Genomic DNA, 26,741 nt, shown 5'->3' on the forward strand with positions numbered 1-26,741 from the left:
AAAATTGAATCAGTGGTGCTCTTATTTTTTCAGTTTTATTGAGGCATAGTCGATAAGTAAAATTGTTTATACTTATGGTATAAACATGAGATTTTGATATTTGTATACATTGTTAAATGTCTGAATAAAGCCAGTTAACATATCCATCACCTCACATACTTATTTTTTTTTGTGATGAGAACATTTAAGATGTACTCTTTTAACTATTTGCAAGTACACAATACATTATTGTTAGCTATTATCATGATGCTATACAATAGGTCTCCAGATCTTACTCATCCTTTCTAACTGAAATTTTGTACACTTGGAGCAACAGCTGCCCATTGTCCCCTCCCCTCAAAATAGAACAACCATACAATCCAGCGATCCCACTTCTGAGTATGTATCCAAAGCAAGTAAAATTAGTATGTCAAAGAGATATAATGAGCATGTCCCATGTTCTTTGCAACATTATTCACAGTAGCCAAGATATGAAATCAACCTATTAATGGATAAATGGATTAAAAAATGTGATATACAGATCATATATACACATGACACACAAACACGCACATGTGTGTGTATGTATGTGTGTGTGTGTGTGTGTATGTGTATATATATATATATATATATATATACTCTCACTTACAGGAATACACTTCAGCCTTAAAAAAAAAAAAGGAGGAGGAGGAAATCCTGTTGTTTGTGACAACATGTATGACTCTGGAGAACATTATGAGAAGTGAAATAAGCCAGTCACAGAAAGACAAATACTGCATGATCTCACTTATATGTGGAATCTAAAAAAGTTGAACCAGTGGTACTTCTAACCAAGAGTAAAGTATGTTTATTAATTAGGGGAAGTGTGTATGACAACGAGGTAAAATCTCTGCTCAAATTCTCCAAGACTTTTACCTTCACCCTAAGTTGTATTTAAAGTCTTACCCCCAACTGTATCTAAAGTCTTCCCACAACTGTTTCAAAACTGCAGGAAAAATTGAAAGAGAAAAATTGGTGGAACAAATTGAATCCATAAATAATTCCAAGTGAAGTCTTGCTAGAAATAGAAAAATGAGTAGTGTGGTCCTCAGACACTAAATATACCCCCATTTGTTCTGTATAAATATTCCATTGTTTGTTGCCAGGATCTGGAGTTAAGTTATTCACCAGTTATTTTTTGAATAAAATCAACTGTTTTCTCTGTAAATCACTATGTGAATAAGGTACAAAGCAGATGTACATCTTTTCTATAATCTTTTTATTCTTCCTCTCTTTGCTCCTTTTTATTCTTACATAAGTTTTAGTAAAGTTACAGAAACACTTATATGTAAATAAGTTTTGGTAATTTTATTTAATGAAAATACTTAATTTGGGAAGAGACCCTTAGAATGTTCCATTTTCATCTCTCTAATATAAATTTCAAAATCAAAGTTCCATCGACAGTAAAAGAAAAACTGCCATTAACTAGAGACAGCAAATTTGCTCTTAATGGAAACTCTAAATTACTGCTTTCCAAACTAAGCCATATAAAACAACTTTAGTTCTTTAAGAAAGGATGAGGAACATTTTATTTTTAAAAGGAGCATGTGTTATTTTCATTTGCTTTAAATGGCACCTGGAAATTAAGAAGAACCTACCTTTGAATAGACAATTTGCAAGAAATGAAGTATAACACAAACAAGAATTTACACAGATCTGGTTTCAAGATTAGAAAATGGAATATTATTTATTATAAAAAGGGTAGGGGAAGAAAACTGGGCTTAGTGCCCCCAAAAGAAGGTAAACAACAAAATGATCAACATGTATAGACTGAATGGTGAATAAAAGAAGCTGAAATCAATGTCTTCATCTGCATTGTTTTTGAAGAAAACTGGAGGAAGTGGGTTTCTATGTAGTAGTTACATAAATTTCAGTAAAATACTTTACATTAGTACGTTACAATACTTTTTGGTTACCAGTGGCAAAATTAGACTCTGGCTATCTTAAACCAAAAAGGAAATTTATTAGAAGCAGGTAGGGTACAGAGCAGAACACAATGAAAAGCCACCAAGCAAGCTGCGTGGGAAAAGCAGGAAGCTGGAGAGCTCAGAGGTTCTAACTACAGATGTAATGAAAGTTTCCTTTACAGAAACATGATGAACTTGCTGGAGTTTCAAAAATTTCAAGTCTTTTTATCACTCAAGTCCAAATTTTACATTAGCGTTAGGTGTCTGTCCTTTGATGTGCCAGCTGTATTCAGGGAACTGTCATGTAGAATAGGTGAAGCAACAGGTGTTTACTCCTGTTTGATTGGAAATTCCCAGGATAGACAAAGTTTTGAGCTGGTCTTTTCTACACAGTAAATGTAGTTATACAAATAAAAAACAAAAACAAAAAATGACACCTGAACCTCACATTTAATTTGTGATTCAAGAATTATCTAATTCTCAGCAATAATAACATAGAGAAAAAATGCAATTATGTAAGTATTATAGCAAATTAACTACCTGTGGAATTACTGTAAAAATGTAGAGACATGGAGCTGTTACCACTTTATTTAACATCTTTACCCAAGGGATATTAACTTTATTTTTTTAACACATTTATTCAGCTTATATTCATATATTTATTCTTTGTCAATTACGCAATATTCCAAAAATGTAGAAGTGTTCAGAAAATAATCAAAAAACCACCTGCTTTTACTATCCAGACATAACTCATATTTTATAATGCAAAATATTAACCTTTTGCTATTGTTCTTTCAGATACTATTTTTAAGGAAATAAAACTGTTTCAGATATCATGAACCCATTTCTTCTTCTCTAGAGGTAGCCATTTTCTGGAAGTTAGTGCTGACTATTCCCATCCATTATTTTGAATTTTTCACACATACTCACAAACAGTATATATCACTGTGTGTGTTAAAAATTTACACAAATGTTGTTACATTGGCAGTATTAATCACCAACTAGTTTTTAATCACACAATTTTGAGATCAAATCATATTAATGCATATAGTTTTAGTTCATTGATTTTAAATGCTAAAAAGGATTCCATTGTATGACTATCACTTTTTAAAATTCAAACTATTTTAACATTTACTTTTACACATTTGCAGGGTACAGCATGTTGTTTCAGTACATGCATAAACTGCATAATGATTAACTTAGGGTAGACAGCATAGTTTTGCACCCATTAGTCCACCACTTTTCCTCCCTCCCCCACCCCCCTGGCCTTTGGTAACCATTATTCTACACTCCATTTCTATAAGAACCACTTTTTTTTCTTTAGATTCCACATGAGTGATATCATGTGGAATTTGCCTTTTTGTGCCTGACTGACTTAACTTAACATTAACATTTCCAGTTACATCCACATTGCTGAAAATGATATTTTTTCAACAGCTGAATAGTATACTACTAGGTATATATACCACAGTTTTTTTTTTCCTTCCATTCATCTGTTGATGGTCATTCAGATTGATTCCACCTCTTGGCTATGGTGAATAGTGCTATGATGAACGTGGGAGTATAAGACAATAGCAGAAAAAGAAATCGAGACAGTAATCCCATTCACAATAGCTACCAAAAAAAAAAAAAAAAAAAATGAAATGCCTAGGAGTAAACTTAATGAAGGAGGTAAAAGACTTGTAATATTAAAATTATAAAACATTGGTGAAAAAAACTGAAGAGGACACAAAGAAATGGAAATATATCCCATGTTCATGGTTCTGAAGGACTAACATCATCAAAATGTCCATATTACCCAAAGCAATCTACACATTCAATGCAATCCCTATCAAAATACCAATAATATTCTTCACAGAAATAGAAAAAACAATCTTAAAATTTGTAAAAAAACACAAAAGACCCCATATAGCTAAAGCAATCTCAAATAAAAAATACAAAGCTGGAAGCATCATATACCATGACTTGAAAATATAGTATAAAGCTATACTAACATAAACAGCATGGTACTGGCATAAAAACAGATAAATTGACCAATGAAATAGAATAGAGAGCCCCCAAATAAACATATATGTTTACAGTCAACTGATTTTTGATAATGATACTAAGAATATATACTGGAGAAAGGACAACCTCTTTAATAAATGGTGCTGAGTAAACTGGATATCCACCTGCAGAAGACTGAAACTAGACCTCTATCTCTCAACGTACACAAAAATCAACTCAAAATGGATTAAAGATCTAAATTTGAGATCCCAAACTATGAAACTACTAGAAAAAAACACAGGAGTAACACTATATGAGATGGGAGTTGACAGTGCTTTTTTGAGTGAGACTACAAAGGCACATGCAGCTAACGCAAAAATGCATAAATGGGTCTACATCAAACTTAAAAGCTTCTGCACATCAAGGGACACTGGCAACAAAGTGAAGAGACAACCAACAGAATGGTGAGAACTGTTTGCAAAGTACACATCAGACAAGGGGCTAATATCCAGAATATGCAAGGAACTCAAACAACCCAACAGCAAGAAAAAATAAACAACCCAATTAAAACATGGGCAAAGGACTTGGCCAGCAGGCACATGAAGAAAATGATCAGTGTTACTAATCATCAGGGAAATACAAATTACAACCACAATGAGATACCATCTCACTCCAGTTAGAATAGCTATGTACAACAGGAAAAAAATAACAAATGCTGGTGAGGATGCAGAGAAAGAGGAACTCTCCTACATTGCTGGTGAGAACATAAATTGGTACAGCCACTGTGGAAAACAGTACAGAGGTTCCTCAGAGAACTAAAAATAGGTCTACCCTATGGCCCAGCCATCTCTCTATTGGATATATACCCAAAGGAAATGAAATAAATATATCAAAAAGACTCCATTGTATCACTCCTGACATCTGTATTGATGGATATTGAGGTTTACTTCCTTTCTTCCTTCCTGCCTACCTAAAGGAATGATGCATTAAACATTATGATATAGGTCTGCTTGAGCATATGCTCAGGAGTTTATGTAGGGGATAAAATTAAAAGTGGAATTGTTGATATGCAGGATTTGTTCATCTTTACTTTTACCAAATATTGTCCTGCAGAATAGTTGTACCAGTTTGCAGTTCCAGTAGCAGTATATGAAAGTTGCCATTGTGCTATGTCCTTACCAATGGTGAGTATTGCCATTTTTAATATTTTAGTTACAGTTTTTTATTAGCAGGAAAGTAGCATATCTTTTCATAACAACTAGTGATTGGATATTTTTCACATACTCAATGGCCATTATTCTTTTATTTACTTTTTTCTACTGGAGTTGTAGTTTACTGTATATATACATATATACGTATATATGTATATATATATGATGGATAAACTTTATCAGTTGTAGTTATTTCAAATATCTTCTCCCAATCTATGGCTTGTCTTCTAATTTTGTTATTGGCATTTTTTTCCTGATATTCTTAATAGTTCTCTGAAAATACCTTCATTTTACCCTCCCTTTTAAAGATAATTAAGAAGAGAATAGAATTCCAGATTGACATTTCTTTTCCTTCAGCACATTATACATTTGTAGATGTATTTCATTATCATCAGACTTCCCTGCAGTTAATAAGAATTCTTCATTCTAATTGCCATTCATTATTATATAATGCTACGATTGCTTTAAAAAATACTTTTTTTTATCTTTGCATTTCACATTTTGAATTCAAAGTGCTGAGGTCTGGATTTATTCTTATCTATCCCTCTCAGAAATTTGAGTGTTATTTGAGAACTTGCTGTAAATTCTGGGAAAACTCACTATGTAGTGTTTCCATTCTCTCTACTCTCTTTTTCTATATTTCTTATTATTTTAACATAAATGTAGTATCTTTTAATTCTCTTCTCTCATTTTATCTGTCATATTTCTTAAGTTCTCATATTTTTTTTTCTCTTTTTATTGGTGCTGCATCCTGGTTAAACAGATTTACCTTTCGTTTACTTAAGACTTTTTTAAATCTACTATTTAAACCATTAACTGAGTGATATTTTCAATGACTATATTTTTCATCTCTACTTGTTCTATCTGATTCTTTTCAAGATGTCTTCTTTTATTTGTTTATTTTTAATTCAATAAATTTTTAAATTTAAACTTTTTATTTCATTGTACATTTCAAATTATTCTATTATTTCTATTAGGGTACCATTTCTCTTACCTACTGTATTGACAGACTCTCCCTCATAATAATTTGTTACTTCATATACCTTGACTTACTGTAATTGAACTCATCTTTGAATAGGTTTTTTTTTAAGGTCTGTGAAGGCTCTTCACCCCTATCTTGAAAGTTTCCCTACAGCATTGTTGAGAGATATATATCCTGAGGTATATATTTAATATTGAGAAGAAGCCTCAACATTAAATATTTTTAAATTTTCTCCAAATAAATCTATAAATTTAGTAAAATTCCAATAAAATTATAACTAATTTTAATTAAATTTAGGAAAATTTGATTCTAAAATTTATATAGAATAACCAAGGGTCAAAAACAGCCAAGATGATTTGGCTTGGAAAACTTTTCCTACTAGTTTCAAGACTTATTATAGAATATACTAATTAATACAGAAGGTATTCATGCATAGATAGTTCAAACAGAATACAAGAAGTAAAAACAGAGCTTAGAAATAAACCCAAGAATATAAGAAAACTTAAATTACAGAAGATATTTTGAGATATGATGGACTATTGAATCATTCTGAAACCATGTGCGAAAAAGCCCAACATTTATTTATACTTTCCTTAAATACATAAAATTAGTATCAAGTTTATAATGAGATATAAAACAATATAATTTTAGATTACGGTTATGGACTAGGAGCACAATAAAATTTCTTTAAAAGCATAGAAAAGGAAAAGCAATAAGGCAAAAGATAAACTGGATTTATTTAAAATTAATATTTTTATTCTTTTAAAAACAAAGTATTAATAAAAATGGCCCAAGGAAAAAAAAAAAAAGAATGATAGAAGGCATTTACAAAACATGAAATATACAAAGAAATAGTATTCAGAATAAGTGAATAATCTTAAAAATAAGAATTAAAACAAACCCTCATAAACCAAAAGAGAAATGTGCAAAAGTTAATAACAGGTGGTTTTCTGAAGAGGAAATCAGAATGGTGAATAAACATGTAAAAAAAATACATAAAAACATCACTTGTAATTAAAAAGTACAATTAAAACAAGTGACATTTTATTCCATATCATCAGAGAACATTATCAAAGTATGATATTCACTAATGGCCAATATATGTAGCAACAGGGGCCATACAATGTTGGTTGTAATTCAAACTGGAAAAATCTCTTTACAGATAACACTGGCAATATCCGTTAAAACTTTCCACATCTAGACAAACTCTTGTAAGTAAATAGGAGGAAAATTTATAAAAATGATCATTGCAGTACTGTTAAAATTGGAATCAAAATGTCCATCAATAGAAAAATGGGTAAATATTTTTTGTTTTCATGAAATGGAACAGTTTAAACACTAGCAAAAATAGGCAAACTAAAACTATATGCATCAACATAAGCAGAGTTATTTAAAATAATGTTTTAAAAGGTTTTGGTTAAGAAATACATACAGCATACTATCAATACAGAAATTTAAAATATGTAAATTGATCCTACATATTGTTTAGGATCACACATTCATATAGCAAAACGTACATAGAAGTAATAAATACCCAAATCAGTAGTTACCTTATGACGGAGAGAAAGTGGAATGAGATCCAGGATGAATACATAGAAATCTAAAAGTAGTTTGCAATTATTCTAAATCTTCAGCATATAGTAAAGTTCAATATAGTGTTCTCCATACATTTCTATATATTATGTTATATTTTAACATATAAGGCAATAAAATCATTGAATGAGGAGCCTGTGTTCCAAATATAATCCATTATGAAGAGATAATCATTAAAGCAAGTTCTGTATTAATACTTTAAACATTAAATAGATAAATAAAATAAAACAGAATACCTGAAATAGGTCCATCATTCCATTAGAATTCATTACATTAAAACCAGAGATCACCATAAAAAATATGCAAGAAACATTATTTGAAAATGTGCAGAACTATAATTGACCTTGTATCTCTCACTTCACTTATATCATATTTTCTACTTACATAAAGTCTATGTATTTATGATTACCTACATACCCATATATCATATCTAAAACTATACCAAATCAGAAGGAAATAAACCACACTATTAGCAGAAGTAGTTTAACAGAGATGTGGTTCTAGGTGACTCAATTATTAATTTTCTAAAATTGTCAGTCCTGTGCCCTTTTTTCCATTTTTCTGTTAAGTTGTTTTTGTCCTTTTCTGTTTGCAAGTATTTTTACATTGTTTGGGAGAAATATTTATATTTCCAGAATGTTTTTCACTTCAAGAAAAGGTTAGTGCACCTCAGTTGACTCTGAAGCTGGAATGTGGGAGAGACTGAAAATAATCCAGGGACTTATTTTCACCAGTCTAGAAATGGCATAAAATCATCCCCTCTATTCTCCAGCTCCTGTACATAGAGTAGAGAAAGAACAAGAACTGGGAAAGGCCTCTCTAGTCATGCAGCGTCCTACTCAAAATTGCCTTTGGTCTTCTTGCCTGTATCTCTCAAGTTGACCAGCCATGTTTAGGGGCATGGAAAAAAATCTGATCAGGATATAATTGGAGTAAAAGTGTGCTCATTACTGACTAAGTTACCATTACCTTTTCTCCATTTCCCTCATCTTTTGTGTCTTGTGATGGTTGATGCTATGTGTCAGTATGGGTGGGTTGTGGTGCCCCAGATATTTGGTCAAACGTTATTCTGAATATGTCAAACATTATTTTGAATGTTTCTGAATTCTGAATGTTCCTGTGAGGGTGTTTTTGGATGACATTTACATTTAAATCAGTGGACTCTGGGTAAAGGAGATTGCCCTCCATAATTTGTGTGGGCCTCATTTAATCAGTTGAAGGCCTGAATAGAATGAAAGACTAACCTCTCCTGAGCAAGACACATTCTCCTCCCTGACAGCCTTCACGCTTGAATGACAGCATCTGCTCTTTTCTTCATCTCCAGCTTGCTAGCCCACTGTGCAGATTTTAGACATGCCAGCTTCCAGAACTGCATGAGCCAATCCTTAGAGTAAATCTTTTTCCATATATGTATACACAACCTGTTGGTTCTATTTGTCTAGAGAACCTGACTAATACAAAGCTTACCAGGTATTTTTTGAGTGTGATAATAAAAACCTAAATCTTATCATTGCACCACGCTGTGTGTGGCACTCTTCTTCCTAGACACATTGGTTCTGTGTAAAATTACACAACAGATGAAGACAATAAGAAGTCCAGACTCTTCTTCAAAGAGTCCACTACTGTGTTCTTCCAAAAAAAATTACAAGCAAGCTCTTTGGTGAAAATTAAAATGACAAATGAGGGAAGAAAGGAGGAGTACATGATAGATACATCCAAGTAAACTCACATTTTCCTAACTCCTACTAAATAACTTTATGTTACCATTGGACTCTGCCATGCTTCTTATTTCCCAGTCAATTTTTAGAAAATGAGTACAAACCATGAAGACATTAGCTCGATCTAAGAGTTGGGAAGAGTTAATATTTAAACAAAAAAAATCACTTGATGCTATTCAGAGTCATTTGCAAAGAAATAGCTCTGGATACTACAAGATATGGACCTGAGTATCACAGTGAATCTGTGGAATAAATGCTCACAATAGCAAACAAAATAAAGTGTGGGGGAGCTTCTTGTAATTACTTTCTTAATTTACCTAAGGAGATTTGTCCATGTTCCTACAATTAGTTTACAGGAAAATACTTATATGTTATACATCAGTAACCAGTATAACAAATTGAGAAAAAAAAAAATATGTGTGGATATGTATATATGTTACCAGAGGTGAAAAAAAAAAAAAAAATAGAGAAGGAGGCTGAAGGATTTGGGCTTTGTACTCCTGCAGACATAACTTCACACAGTGAGAATGAGGCAATGCAGACAGATTTGCAGTGTGCTAATACAAGCTAATATGCACCTAATGAGACTCCAGCTGTCTACTTTTCAATTTGCACTCACCGAATTTCCTTTTTTTTTTTTTTTACTGCAAACTAGTTAAGACACCTCATCTTTTTTCCTTGAAGTATATGCAATAGCTACTTTGAACTTTTTTGGTACATCTGCAGATGATCCCATACAGTGGGCAGTATGTACAGATTGCAGAAGAAATACAAGAAGACACAAAATGGTTAAACAATAAGCTAAAATGCTCTAATGATGAACCAAGCCAAGCTGATTGGTTTTCTTATTGGTATAGCTTTTCAGTTTTCCAGGTGATAGTCTTTTCAGAAGAAATACAAGTAGTGAACAGTAATTATTAGAGATCAGAAGGCATTGTTCTTACTTCCTCTTTTGGTGAATAATTCTCAGTCAACCAAAACTTCCCTGACCTCCAAAATTTCACAAAATCTTACAATGCTGCCACCTAACCATCTCTAAACTCCAATATGTAAAGTCAAAATGAATGTTCTCCAAGAATTCAATATTCTTGAAGAGGAAATGAGCAATATACATTTACTTTCAAAAATGAGGAAATTGGTTCCCATTAATCAAATTTCACCAGAAAAATGTGTCTTTCTTTCAAAGTGATATGGAAAGATAAATTTCCACAAAGCTTTTCTGTGTCATGCTAAAAGAATTATTGATGAGTTTGTAAGGTTACAATGTTAAAATTGCAAAGGAATGTCTTTATAATGAGGTGAGCCCCTTTCTGATGTTGTAAAGGTGGTTTTCATTCCTCACCATCCCATCTTGCTGAGAGATCTGCCATTTTAAGAGGGGATGCAGATTCCTAAGGCAGGACAGAAACAAACTAGCTTTTACTGTATTTTACATATAATTACCACATTTTATCATTACAATAGCTGTTTGGGTAAAAACTCTTATCTTCATTTTATAGATGAGGGAAATAAGTTTCAATGAGATTAAATATTTTGGCCAAGATCCTATAACTAATAAAGGAGCCAGGAATTAAACCCAGATCTATCACTGTTTACTTTCCTACACTATCTCTTCTCTGGGAATATTAGTAATTCAAAATAGGGTGCTTAAAACATTCTCAATTGGAAGAACAAATCTAGACTATGGGGGTTTTCGTACTAGTGACCAAAATTATAAAGTTTTCTGTTTATGTCTAAGTCAAAAGCTATTGCTATTCTGAAAAAGAAAAGAATAATTCTCTTTAAAGACAAATTTTGGCAAGGAAAAATGCAGCCCAATTTGCTTGAATTACAAAAATAGAAACATGTGTAATCTCAAATTAACTGTCTTTGTTTCCTGCAGTTCTATGCAATTGCAAATATGCAGAAGAACAAATCTTTGAAAGAGAAAAAATGGACATGTTGGCAATTAGTTGTCCTCATGTTTCTGTTAATTGATGAGTGCTTTCTCTGTTCTAGAAAAACTTAAGACTGCTCAGATTTCCTGGCATTAGTCTTCATGAAATATCATCTAAATGATACCTTTGTGGAGACCATGATGCTCAATCAGACATTTTGGCTAACATACTAGGCTGCTGATCTGACACTCCGTGCCCAGAATCACTGTGACTGAGCCAAGTTTCCTGTCCAATTTTTGGTATCTCTGCCAACTGGTTTTCTAGATGGCTAGACCCCTCTTACCTGAACATAAGCATGAGCCAAGCATATTAGCAAAGGCCCAATTTTTATGAATGTAATGATACATACTACAGATAAAAAAGAGTCACTGATAAGCAGAACCAATGTTTGCACATGAACTGTTTAAATCAATTATGATGACAAATAGCTGTTTTATGAGAGACCATGACTATTCAGAATTTCATTTTAGTCACTTAACACATGGTAACCATCACAGGAACAATGAAGAAAAATGGAAAAACGAAAACAATAAAATAATTATATATTGTTGGTTTAGGAATCATATAAAGCAATAGTCTTGCACATCTAGAGAGAACACAATTATATTACTGAAACATCTTGCACTTTAAAAAGTGATGATATAGGCAGAATTCCAAGATTTGAGTTATACAAAATTACAGGGAAATCTAAATCTGCAAAATAGATGAATCAAGGATGAGCTAATTCTATGCAAACTCATTCAGCTTTCTTAAAACAAATGACCACATTTTACATGGGACACCTCACGAGGCTTATTGGCACCAATCTTTCATATCACAAACAGAGTAATCTACTAAAAACATCGTTGTATTTGCATTACTACTTTGCCTTAAAACATTTGTTCTCCTCCTGCTTCCACCACTGCTATCCCATAAAATGTATGTCCATATTCTTTAAACTAAACAGTATGGCTCTAGTGTGCTTGTTCAGAACTTTCTTCCCTCTCTTTCTAACATAAGCCCTATGCTCCCACCAATAAGGCTGCACTGTGTAATATGATTGCCACTAGCCATGTGTACCAATTTAGGTTTAAATTAGATAAAATTAGAAAGAATTCCGTTTCTTTACTACACTAGCCACATTTCACGTCCTCAGTAGCCACCTGTGATTAGTGGCTACTGTACTGGATAGCACCCGTTGCACTGCGGTGTACCTGTCCTGAAATCCCATTGTATGAATCTATCTGCAAGTTCTGGTACATACTATTCTCTCCAAGTGGAAATGCTCTAGCTTCTTGTCCATCCTTTCAAATTTACGTTCTGAAATTTCATACAGCCTTCAAGGTGTAGACTACATTTCATTTTTTCTATTGCCCTCATACATTTCAGTCAGAAATGATCTCCACTTCTGAACTCTTTTTGAGTTTTGTTTATAATATTCACATGCAAACTCTCACACTGTTGCTTTAAACAAAGTGAACTTCGTTCTCTTCTCAGAGCATCATGAGCATTATAAACACTCAGTACATATTTTTTTAAGTAAGAAAATATAATTCACATTTTAAATGTTTTAGTTTTTTTTTTTTTCAGTTGTAAGAAAACACCATACTGTTGAACTTTTTTATTTACAAGGAAAAGTAGAATCAGAGAGGTGGCAAGCAGAGGCGATACTCAAACAAGTCGAATGGCACCAGCTCATCAGAATGAACACTGGCTTCAGCACCAGAACTGGGTCCTAGAGGTCCTTTTTGCCTCATTTCCTGAATCTTTGGAAGATCCAAGGGTATGTACAAAGAAATGGGACAGCCAGAGAAATGTTACGGGAGGAGCTTTCAGGAGTTTATGGCTGAATCTACGTCTTCTACCAGAATGGCAGTGTTTCAGTATTTTATCAGCGAATGTGGCTATACCTGTGCTTACTGAATAGCTCTGGTGATGTAATTATCCCAAGTCCATACAGTTAGTAGAATTTGCCATAAATCAATTTTAAAACAGATTGTCATGAATATAACTACTGTGGCATGTGAGATAACCACCTTCTGGGATATTGAAGCAAAAGCTTTTCAACCGCTAAATAGGCATGTGATCTTTATACCATTGATATAATGTCACGTGCATTTGTGTGCATATTACAACATGCCAGAAAACTGCTCCCTCAGATGTTTTATTTGGGGTAATTGATGTTTTAGGCCTAAAAATCTTAATAAGCTGACACTTTTATTTTCAGAAGTGCCTGCAAGTGGTGCAATTCTAAAAAATTACATTTTGACCTGGGTGATTGGCTAATAAAAACAAAGTGCTTTGCAACAAATAAACAAGTAAAGGATATGGCATGCTTTGCCACAGCTTTTAACATAAATGAGTAAAATCACTTCATTTCTTTCAATAAAAATATCTTGCATCTAAAATTAAGTGCCTAATGTTTATAAGGAATAGCATGGTTTCATATTAAAAAAAAGTTGATAGTTTACTGTTGGCAACACTTAAAAAGTTACTAAGTTTTTTTTAAGTGGCCGATCATAGTAGTGAAAAACCAATCATTTCTATGGTATCATTTTTGGCCCTAACCCTCCAGTTTTAAATAACGTTCTGTTTGTGAGGAAAATGCAACATTACTTCCTTATTGATGTTTACCCCTGGCTCCACACAGAAAACAATAAACATAGATAATCTGTAAAGTTGTCTATACCCCAATGGTCATTCTATAGTCATTTTTTTTTTTTTTTAAATTTAAAAAGACTGCTGTTGAGTACTTCTAGATTAGAAACATAGGAGGTATCTGGGCTTTTCTTTCCACTTCCCTGCTCACATAGTTCTTACTCTGAATCTACTCACTGCTGTTTTATAGTCAGTTTGAACAAGTAAAGCTGGTTTCCCATCTCACAAAATAAATGATTCAGAAAATCACAGGGACTGAGGAACTCCTGCAGACCAGCGAGTGAAAACAGATAGCTAGGAACTGAAGCAGGAGTGATGTCAGCAAAATGGCAGAAGAGGACTTTTCAACTATCCTCTCCCCACAGTGCACTAATTCTGACAACCACCCACATATAAGATCACCTTTGTGGGAGTCCGAGAGTCTTACAGAGAAGTTATAGTATACCAGTGGAGCAAAAAATCTGAGAACAGACACATCGAAAAGGGGAAGAATAGTTTCACCTTACCTGTATCATCCCTTCCCCAAGGTTGCACATCTCAGTGCCAAGACAGACCCCCTCAGGCTATGACTCTTCCCACAGAAAGAAGCAAGAGCATAGAGATAAAGGGCCCAGATTACCCAGCTGAGCAATATGCTGCCCAAAAGGCCACCCCTTACTGACCCCAACAGAACACTGAGGTTATCATCATGGCTCAGTGGCTGGGAGAGGTTAGGAGCAGGGGAGAGAGGCTGTTGTAGCTGCTGGTGCCACTGATGCTCCCAAGAAGTAACCCCACTGCCTCTGTGAGCACTGTAGTTGTGAGGGAGGCAGTTGTAGCCACCAGTACCCCTGCTGTCCCATGAGGTAACCCTGCTGCTGCCAAGAACACCACAGACACCAGAGAGGGACTGCAGCCTCTCATGCCACTTATGCCACCATGATGTAAACCCACTGCTGCTGCAGACACTGTAGCTGTGTGGGTCCCTGTTGTGGACACTGCAGTTAAGCAAGTAGCTGCAGAAATAGCCACTGCTGCAGTCATTGCTACCACCAGAGCTGCCAGGCAGCCACCATTGCTATGTGCCCAGCCTGATGCTGCTGAAGCCACTGCTGCCATGCAGGCAGCTTGCCAAAGCCACCTCCACAACCACCATTGCCACAAGGGTGGCCTGCTACGATAGCAGCAGTTGTAGCAGTCACTGCCATCGTGCAAGTGAATTGCCGACCATTCAACTGCATTGACACAAGTAGGGTCACCAGTGGAGTCCAAGGAAGGAGAGTAATAGAAGCAACTGCTCTACGAGATGACCAGACATCAATGCAAAAGATACTAGAAATATGAAAAAACAACAAAATATGAGTCCACCAAAGGAATACAATAAATCTCAAGTACCAGACCTCATAAGTCACAAAACCCTTAAAATGGTTGAAAAGAAATTCCAAGTAAAAATCTTAAGGAAACTCAACAAGATGCAAGAAGACACAGTTAAACGACACAATAAATTGAGCAAAACTATCCTGGATATGAAGGAGGAAATTTACAAAGAGATGAATGCTTTAAAAAAATAAGAATACAGCAAAAGTCACAGAACTGAAGGAGTCATTCAACAAAATAAAAACCAGAACTGAGAGCTTAAGCAGAAGGCTACAGCAAGCAGAAGGAAGAATTTCTGATCCTGATCAGTCTCTTCTAAATAACTTATGCAGACCGAAAAAAAAAAAAAAGATAGAAAAGAAAAAAGAATTTTTAAAAATGAAGAAAATCAAAGACAGATATCAGATATTGAGCATACAAACCATGGTGTTCCTGAAGGGGCAAAGAAAGGAAAAGACACTGAGAAAATATGAGACAAAATGATAGAAAACTTCCCAGATATAGGGAAAGACACAGACCTTCAGATTCAGGAGGCCCAAATATCCCCAAAGAGAATCAGTCTCAAAAGGTCTTCTCTGAGGCTCATAATAATCAAATTGGCAAAAATGAAAGACAAAGAGAGAATCCTAAAACAGCAAGATAAAAGTGTCAAGTCAGCTATAATGGAGTCCCCACCAGATTAATAGCAGACTTCTCAAGAGAAACTCTATAGGCAAAAAGAGAAGGGGATGATACATGCAAAATATTAAAAGAAAAAACCTGCCAGGCAAGAATACTATTCCCATCAAGGCTATCCTTCAGAAATGAAGGAGAAATAGTGTATTTCCCAGAAAAACAGAAACTATGCAGGCTCACCACCACACGAAAAGCCCTCTAAGAAATCCTCAAGGGAGTCCTGCATCTGGAATCCAAAAAATGATCATCACTATCATGAATACATGAGAAATAAAAAACTAACTGGTAGAACAAAAATGCAAATGAGAAAGAGAAAAATAAATCTTACCAACTCAAAAAACCAATAAACATGAAAGACAAACAATAAAAGGGGAAGAAAGGAACAAGAGATATTTAAAACATCCAAACAAAAATCAATAAAATGCCAGAAGACAATACCTTTCAGCAATAACCTTAAATGCAAATGAATTAAATTCCCCACTTAAAAGACACAGACTGGTTGATTGGATTAAAAAGCTAGACCCAAGACTCACCTCATCTGTGAAGACACATTCAGACTAAGAGTGAAGGGATGGGAAAAGATATACCAAACAAATGGAAATCAACAATGAGCAGGAGAAGCTATTCTCATATCAGATAAAATCAACTTTAGACAAAAAACTATGAAAAGAGACAGAGTAGGCCACTCTATAATGATAAAGAGATCTATAAAGATATATAAAGCGAACACCATTAGACCTAAGGAAAGATATAGACTCAAATATGATAATAGTTGTGGACCTGAACACCTCTCTCTCAACATTGGACAGATCACCTAGACAACAAATCAACAGAGAAAAACAGGATTGAAACCACACTTTAGACCAAATGGACTTGGCAGATATCCACAGAACATTTCATCCAACAGCCACAAAACATACATTCTTCTTATCAGCACATGAAACGGTCTCCATGATAGACTAATCCTTGATTAGTTCACAAATCAAGTCTCAGCAAATTTTTTAAAAATTGAAATCATTTCAAGTATCTTCTCAGACCACAATGGATTAATATTAGAAATCAATAGCAAGTGAAACTCTAGAAACTATACAATCACATGGAAAGCATATAACATGTTCCTGAATGACCTACAGGTCCGAGAAGAAATTAAATGGTAAATCAAAAAATTTCTTGAAATTAATGAAAATAGACACATAATACTGAAACCTGTGGGATACTGCAAAAGCAGTATTAAAAGGAAAGTTTATTGCAATAAATGCTTACATCAAAAGAATAGAAAGATTTGAAATAAACAGTCTAATGCTACACTTTAAAGAACTAGAAAAACAATTAGTAGACAGAAATAAATAATTAAGATTAGAGCAGAACAAAGTGAAATAGAAATCTCCAAGACAATACAAAAGATCAATGAAACAAAAAGAAGGTTTTTTGAGATGGTAAACAAAATAGACAAACCATTAGCTAGCCTAACTAAAAAAAAAAAAAAAAGGAGAGAGAAGACCCAAATAACAAAAATTAGAAATGAAAAGGGAGACATTATCACTGATACCACAGAAATACAAAGAATCATTAGAGACTATTTTAGACAATTATTCTCCAACAAATTTTAAAACTTGGAGGAAATGGATAAATTTCTGGACACATATAAATTACTAAGGCTGAACCAAGAAGACATAAAAAACCTGAACAGACTAATAACAAGCAATGAGATTGAAGCAGTAATCAGCAGTCTCTGAACAAAGAAAAGCCCAGGACCAAATGGCTTAATTCTTTATTTCTGAATTTCACAAAACCTTTAAAGAGGAATTAATACAAATTATTTTAAAACTATTCCAAAAAATTGAAAGAGAGGCAAACTTATTCTGTGAGGCCAGCATCATCCTGCTACCAAAACCAGACAAAGATTCTAAAACAAAAAGAAAGAAAAGAAAAAGAAAACTATAAGCCAATATCATTGATGTATTTAGATGCAAAGATCTACAAAATATTAACAATCAGAATACAGCAACACATCAAAAAAATTACACACCATGATCAAGTGGGATTCATCCCAGGGATGCAAGGATGGTTCAACATACACAAGTCAGTAAATGCCATACACCACATTAACAAAATCAAGCACAGAAACCAAATGATTATCTCAAAAAGCACAGAAAAAGCATTTGACAAAATTTAACATATCTTTATAATAAAGACTTTCAGTAAATTATGTATAGAAGGAAATCGTCTCAACACAATAAAAGCCATACATGACAAATCCACCATTAATATCATCCTGAATCGGAAAAAGCTTTCAGCTTTTTTTTTCTTTTTTTAAGAACAGGAACAAGGCAAAGATGCCCACTCTCACCATCCCTATTTAACATAGTACTGGAAGTACTAGCCAAAGCAATCAAGCCAGATAAAGAAATAAAGGGCATCCATACTGGAAAAGATGAAGTCAAACTGTCCCTGTTTGCAGATGATATGACCTATATATAGAAAAGCCTAATGATTCTACAAAAAAAACTCTTAGAGTTGATAAATGATTTCAGTTATGTTGCAGGATACAAAACCAACACATAAAAATCAGTATCATTTTAATACTCCATCATTAAACTAGCAGAAAAAGAAATCAAGAAAAGTAGACTGTTTTACAATAGGCACCAAAAACAAACAAACAAACAAACAAAAAACAAACCTAGCAACATATTCAACCAAGTGGTGAAAGATCTCTACAATGGGAACTACAAATCACTGTTGAAATAAATTGAAGAGGACACAAAAAGATGGAAAGATATTCCATGCTCTTGGATTAGATGAATTAATATTGTGAAAATGTCCATACTATTGAAAGTTATATACAGATTCAATGCAATCCATATCAAAATACAAATGACATTCTTCACAGAAACAGAAAAAAACAATCCTAATATTCATATGGGACTACAGAAGATCCAGAATAGCCAAAGCAATCCTAAGCATAAACAAACAAACAAACAATCAAATAAATAAATAAATAAAACAAGGAGCATAACACTACCTGACTTCAAATTATACTACAAAGCTATAGTAACCAAAACAGTATGGTACTGGCATAAAAACAGTCACACTAATGGAACAGAATTGAGAACCCAGAAATCAACCCACAAACTTACAGCTAACTGATCTTCAAAAAAGGCACCAAGAACATAAATTGAGGAAAAGACTGCTTCTTTAATAAACGGTGCTGAGAAAACTGGACATACATATGTAGGAGAATGAAACTAGACCCATACTTCTCACCATATACCAAAATCAGCTCAAAACCAACTAAAGAGTCAAATATAAGACATGAAACTATAAAACTCCTAAAGAAAAATATAGGTGAAATACTTCAGGTAGTAGGACTGGGCAAAGAGTTTATGAATATGACTCCCAAAGCACAGGCAACAAAAGAAAAAATAAACAAATGGGATTATACAAAACTAAAAAGCTCCTACATAACAGAAGAAATAACTAACAAAATGAAAAGATGGCCTAAGGAGTGGGAGAAAATATTTCCACAATATGCATCTGATAAAGGATTAATATCCAGAATATATAAAAAACTCAAAGAACTTAAAAGTAAAAAAAAATAAAAATAAAAATAACCTGATTAAAAAATGGGCAAAGGAGCTGAATAGGCATTTCTCAAAGGAAGATACATAAACGGCCTACAAACATGTGAAAAAATCCTCAGCGTCACTCAGCATCAGGGAAATGCAAATCTAAACCACAGTGAGATATCATCTCACGCCAGTTAGACTGGAAATTATCAAAGGACAGAGGATAACAAACCCTGGCGAGGATACAGAGAAAAGGGAATCCTCCTACACTGTTGTTAGGACTGTAAATGGTGCAGCCATTATGGAAAATGATTTGGAGTTTCCTCAGACAACTACAGATGGAAATGCCATATGACCCAGCTATTCCATTGCTGGGTGCATACTCAAAGGAATGGAAGTCATCATGCTGAAGAGACACCTGAACTACCATTTTATCACAGCTCTATTTACAATAGCCAATAGTTGGAACCAACTTAAATGTCTGCCATCGGATGACTGGGTAAGGGAAATTTGGTATATATACACAATGGAATACTACTCTACCATAAAAAGAATGAAATGCTGCCATTCACAGTAGCATGGATGAACTTAGAGAAAATCGTGTTTAGTGAAATAAGCCAGGCACAGAAAGAGAAATACTGCATGTCCTCATTTATAAGTAGGAGCTGAAAAATAAACAAATAAAGAAAGAAAGATACAACAATCACAATAATACATTAAACTTTCAAAAGGAGAGAACAGAACTGAGGTCACCAGAAGTGGGAAAGGGGGAGGAAGAAGGTGGTTAAGGGACAAGGTGGTAAAAGGCCACAAGAAATGATTACATTGTACAATGTTGAATATACTCTTTACCTTGATTTGAGTATCACATGTTGTACACAGGTGCAGCTCTGTACCCCACAGAAATGTACGATCAACTATGTTACAATAGAAAAAAACAATGGGCAAATGACCTTGATAGAGTGTTTTCCAAAGAAGACATATAATGGCCAACAGGTATATAAGAAATGCCCAAGATCACTAATCATCAGGTAAATGCAAATAAAATCATGAGATATCACCTCACACACATTAGAATGACTATCACCAAAAGACGAAAAAAGTTAAGTGTTTGAGTGGATATGCTGAAAAGGGAGCACTTGTCCACTATTTGTGGTAATGTAAATTTATACTGTCACTATGGTAAGCAGTATGGAGGTTTCTCACAAAATTAAAAATAGAACCTCCATATGATCTAGCAATCTGATTCTGGGTGTATATCTGAAGAAAATGAAATCAGTATCTTGAAGAGATATCTGCACTCCCATGTCCACTGCAGTGTTATTTATTATCACCAACATACAGAAATAACCTAAGTGCCCACCCATGGAATAAATTAAATGGAATATTATTCAGCATTAATAAAAAAGGATATTCCTTCATTTGCAACAATGTGGATGAAACTGGAGTACATTCTACTTAATGAAAGAAACCAGACACAGAAAGACAAATGCTGCATATCACTTATATGTGGAATCTGAAAAAGTCAAACTCATGGAAACAGAGTAGAATGATGGTTACCAAGAGCTAGGAGGGTATATGAAATGGAGAGATATTGGTCAAAGGGTACAAACCTTTAGTTATAAGATAAGTAAGTTCAGGACATCTAGTGAACTGCATGGTGACGATAGTTAATGACAATGTAAAAATAATTGTATGTATGAAATTTGCTAATAAAGTAGATCTGAAGTGTTGTCATAACACACACACAAAGGTAAATATGTGAGGTGACAGACCACTGTGATACTCAGGATTTTAGACTTTAGGGTTGTTTCCAGATATACATGAATCATATTCAATAGCAAGTAGGATACAATGTGCTTAACAAGATCCTAAATTTAAAATTTTAACATCAAAACAGCTAAAGAAAAACTTCTAGTGATATTCAATTGAAACAAGAGAATAAGAAAAATAAATAAACGCAAAATGATAAAGTAAATAGAATGAAGTTAAAGATCGATAAATCAGGATAAACCAGAATGTATCATTAGATGTTAAAGAATATATGTTAAGTAGTCTGAGCAACTCAGAAGAAAGAAACTGCATAAATACAAGGTATCATAAAGAAATAGTCTCATGACTGTTTATGCTTTGGAGTATTTTCTCTGGTGTAGTGTGGAACAAATGCGTTTTAAAAAACCTATAAGTTCACAAAAACAGTTTCCTAACAACGAGTGATGGAAAATAAAAGTGAAAGTACTCTTTCAGAGGCTCTCACTTCTAGAATAAACAGGTTGTATGTTCAGTAACATACATGGATTTAATTACTTGTCTTCCATAGATGGGGTTGGCTGCTATTATCAAAATACTCTCCATAAAGAGATTTGCTAGTAAAAATGCCCTTTATAAATTCACACACGATAATAGTTGTTGTCTGGTGCCGATCATAATCCCAAAAGACACAACCCCTAACGAAATAATCCTGAATGTTGAAATTCCAAAAGATCAAAATCTATAAAGATAAAAATCTCACAAGTTTAAAATCCCTGATATCTAAAATCCTAAAAATCATAATCCTGAAAGATTAAAATCCTGAAAGTGCATTTTTATCATAATGTTGACTTTTTTGTGTAAGCATTGTATGTGTACATGAAAACTTTGAAACTTCCTCAATAAATGAAGAGATGTCCTTTTTGTACATCTGCATTTATGAAAGATAAAATTTCTCAAGATCTTGGCTCTTTGGGCAACTGCATATGCGGTGGTGACCCATCGAGTTTTTTGATCGACCTCGTCAAAACACTTAGGTTGTTTGTCACGGTATTTCAAATGACTGCAATTATAAAGCTCAGTGCACGCAATTTACCCACCACAGTCATATATGTTTATACATTTCGCTTTTTGACCTATTTCTTTATAAATACGATTTATACTTAAACACTCAGGTATACTATGTGTGTTATTATTGCCTATTTATAGTATAAAGTGGCCTATGAAGTGTTCTATCATGTTTTTACTATTTTTCAGATAAATCTCCTTTTAAAAATGTAGATTAATGTCTTCTAAAGAGATTTTTAAAATTATTTTTTCCAGAATTAAATTTTGGAGATTTTGAACTTTGGGGATTATGATTTTAGGGATTTTGATCTTAAAGGATTTCAACACTCGGGGTTATGGCATTCAGAATTGTATCTTTTGGGGTTATGACACAAACCTTGGTTTTGCCTCATTATTATTCATGAAATATTTTTAACTCTCTATAAGTGACAGAAATTGCTCTGTATGTTGAGAATATAGCAGCAATGAAGACAATGTCCCTAACATCATGGACCAGAAAATTAAACATTATGTACAAAGAAACACGTCAGCACACTGGCCATGGTCAGCTAATTTGCTCCCAACCCCCACTTTATTTTTAACTTTTTGCTTTGTACAGTGAGCTATAAGATAGTGCATGGTGTGACAGCTCAGCATGTAGAATTGCTATAATCACAGCGGTCCTCATGTGACTTGGAAATTACATGAAGAATGTACAAGACAGACTGACTCAATTATGCTATCATCTGCGTAAACTCTATTCTCAGCATGTAGATTCCCTCTTCAGCCCTCACGTTCCTCCTGGATTTTTTTCTCTCCCTAGATTTTTGATACTCAATGTTCTCTCTTCCCCTTTTTCTTTATAGCTCCTACATTCCACTAGGAAAGTTCCTAATGAAGTCATGTTTTATATTAAAATACAACTGACTTACCACTACCCTTGGATTATACCTCTCATGACAATACTCATTGTATCAAAAGGAATTGATTTACAATGGACCAAATTTAGGGACTATATATACATCGAAGAACAAAGATTTCCAGTCATCTTTATTCTACCTAGACACTACTTACATGTACAAAGTTACTCTTCCACAGTCAAATGTCATCAAAGTCATGGTCACACCACCTGAGAACATCCAATACTTGCCATTATTTTTTGAAGTCCAGTACTAACAGATCTGTGAAGCATAACAAGGCTGCTCATGATGGTCTGTGCCTCCTCCTAAAGCACAAATTAACAGGTGTCATCCCCTCAATAGGCTGTATCAACTGACCAGCAGCCAGACAAATTTGAAATTCAAGGCTTTAAGGGAAAAGGGAGACACATTTCTGCCAGTATTCTTGAATAGCAGAATGCCCCGTGATTCATCCTTCTTTGTGAAGTGCTCTCTGTGACTTCAGTCCAACAGCTTACAGAAGACCACTCCACATAAATTAGACATACCTGAATACTAACCTCCACAAGATAAACATGTTATCTATATTCAAGGAACACCAGAGACTCAATATGACACTGCCCTTTGGAGTTCATGATTTGGGACATCCTTGAAAGTAAGATTACATGATAAAGATGCTATTTTACTGCCTAAGTAACTATACCTCTTTGGCCATAAAACAAAATGGAGTCATTATATTTACTTTTATTCTGCACATTCCACAGCTTTCATATACTTGAAGTGTATTCTAATAGCAAGTTTTTCAACATTTGCTGGCAAAATATTGGCCAAAATTTATTTTTCTATTCCTAAGAACGAAATTGAATTGATTCTGTTTCAAGTGAAAGAACAATGACACAGTAAAAGCAGAAAAATCTTAGGTAATGTTGAATTTGAAATTGAATCTAAATTTTAAATATGAATCTTAGGTAATCTTGAATTTGAAATAGAATCTAAATGCATATATTTCACATAAGATGAGGTTTTCAGCAAGTATTTAATAAACTTAGGCAATACAGAAAAGAATCCAGATTACTGGTATATAAATGGAATTTCCTTCAGCTTTGCTATTGTTTCTTTGCCAAACAAAACTCTTTACATGTATACACTAATTTAATATTTAATTATAATTCCACCTTATCTTGGCACCTTCCGATTAAAATGCACAAAGAACACCCTTACAGCAGGACCTCAAATTCTGCTAAGGGGTAGAGCTGTGCTACCTCAAAAGTCCATTCAAACATGCTCCAAACTCTCTTAATTACATTTCTAGTTAAACAAAAATTTCCTGAAATTTGGAACAATTTTTGAACACCCATGTCAAAATGCACTGCAGGATTATGTCTATTCCCCTGAAAAATATAGTGTAAATTGTCATAGACCTTATACTTTCAAATGTTTTTATCACATTATAGTTTTTTGCTAGGAGCTAAAATGGTTTATGGGCTAGTTTTACAGCCAGAAATGATTACTTGAAAATTAAGTATGAAAATAAAGAATAGATGGCAAATCTTTTAAACATTCATTTTTTGATGTTAAAATATTGCATATACAGTCAACAATTTTTCAAGAACTGAAAAAAAACAAGAAATGCACAGTGTAGAAGAAAAATTATACAAAGATTAAATTTAGAAGAGAGGTGGTTAGCTATTCCCCCCAAATTGCTAAGCTTTTAAATTGACTGTTGATATAAAAATTTAAATGGCTGTCTTCACATTAATAATAGCTCCCACAATTCACTAATAGATACTTAACGAAAATCTGATCTTTACGTAAAAGTCATGAATAGAAATAATGTAATTAACTTTCACTAAAGACTTCTAACCCTAAACTATGGTTATGAATGTGTGCTTGGTAATATGAGAGAGAGAGAGAAAGAGAGAAAGAAACTGAGAAACTGCTGAGATTCACTATGAATGCACTTTAAGGAATAGACCTGCTCCCAGAAATTATATGCTAAATTTAATGTGTGCAATAATTGAATTCCAATAACGCCTTTGGGTCTGAAAAAAAGATACACAGTTTTAATCACATCCCGAGTGGAATTTGTGACCTATTCAAAGTGTTAGAAACCACTTTCTATTTCACCCTTTTGCTTCCGTACATTCACTGTGATAGTATGTTATTACATCTTCTAGGAGAGCTACCACACCTTGCAGGCTGAGATCTAATGTTGACTGTGGCACAGCTGTTCCATGTTCTACAGTAGCTGGTGCTTGTGTTTTTAATATATAGTTATTGAACCAATGAAGACAAAGCTGATGGTACAGGGAAGAAATGGATGAATAAACACATTTTCAGGAGATCATCATGATAAGGACACCATCTTTTTACCGTTATTTTAAAAATTTTATTTGAGTGAATATTTCAAAGCTATTAGCTGTAACACTACATGAACAGATATTGAGATTTTAGCAGACAATAATATGAATTCTCAGAACATTCCCTGACATAGTTCTAAAATAGCTCTGGACAAGGAGTCAAAACACCAGAATTCAAATCCAAGCTCCACCTCTACCTAGTTAAGGAGCATAAGGCAAGACACTTAATATTCCAAGTTTTACATCATCAATTTTAAAAGAAATGTTTTTATTAGGGGATCTCTAAAACCTGTTTTCCAAATAAAAAATTATAGAATCCTTAAGAATGTAAATGGGTCTTATTTAGGAGAGATGGGATGGAGAAGTATATTTTTAGGACTATCATCTGTACTATTTGCAATGGACATCCCAGGTCCAGTATACCTCTAGAACAGATTAATTTGGACAAAGTGTTTGTTATATATTATATAATTAATGATTAAAACACAGTAAAATAAAAGAATATACAATTATTCTCTTAACATTGAAGGAAATATATGAGGAGTCTTCAAAAAATTCATGGAAAGATTCATACTATTTTTTTAAATTCCATTTTTCCAAGAATATTTTGAAGTACCCCCATATCTATCCTTCAAGTACATAATATAAATTCTGATTTAGAAATAATATAAACTTGAATAAAGATTATTTACAAAACAAACTTATGAAATCTTCACCATTAGTACATATCCCAGAATAACTAAATTTAAATATTTTTTAAATATCAGACTTGAAAGTAGGGTCCAATTTGAGAATAATGCATATGACAATGATCACACACTTACATAGATTATAGAAGTTTTTGAAGCATTTTCACATACATAATTGTTTAAAGCATCATTCCAATACTCCAAAGTAGATGTTGCTACCTGACATATAATAAAAATGAGGGATAAAGTTATTTTAAGTGATATTTCAAGGTCACCCAATACAGCGGAGTTAAGATTGGAAGCTGAGTCCTGTGACTTTTTCCAATATTTATGAACTGCTGCAAATATTCCCATGATTAGAAGACTTTGTACATATACAAACAGCAACATTTAAAATCAAGATAAAACAGG

This window comes from Cynocephalus volans, chromosome 16 (assembly GCF_027409185.1).
Source record: "Cynocephalus volans isolate mCynVol1 chromosome 16, mCynVol1.pri, whole genome shotgun sequence".
In the NCBI taxonomy this organism is placed as follows: domain Eukaryota; kingdom Metazoa; phylum Chordata; class Mammalia; order Dermoptera; family Cynocephalidae; genus Cynocephalus; species Cynocephalus volans.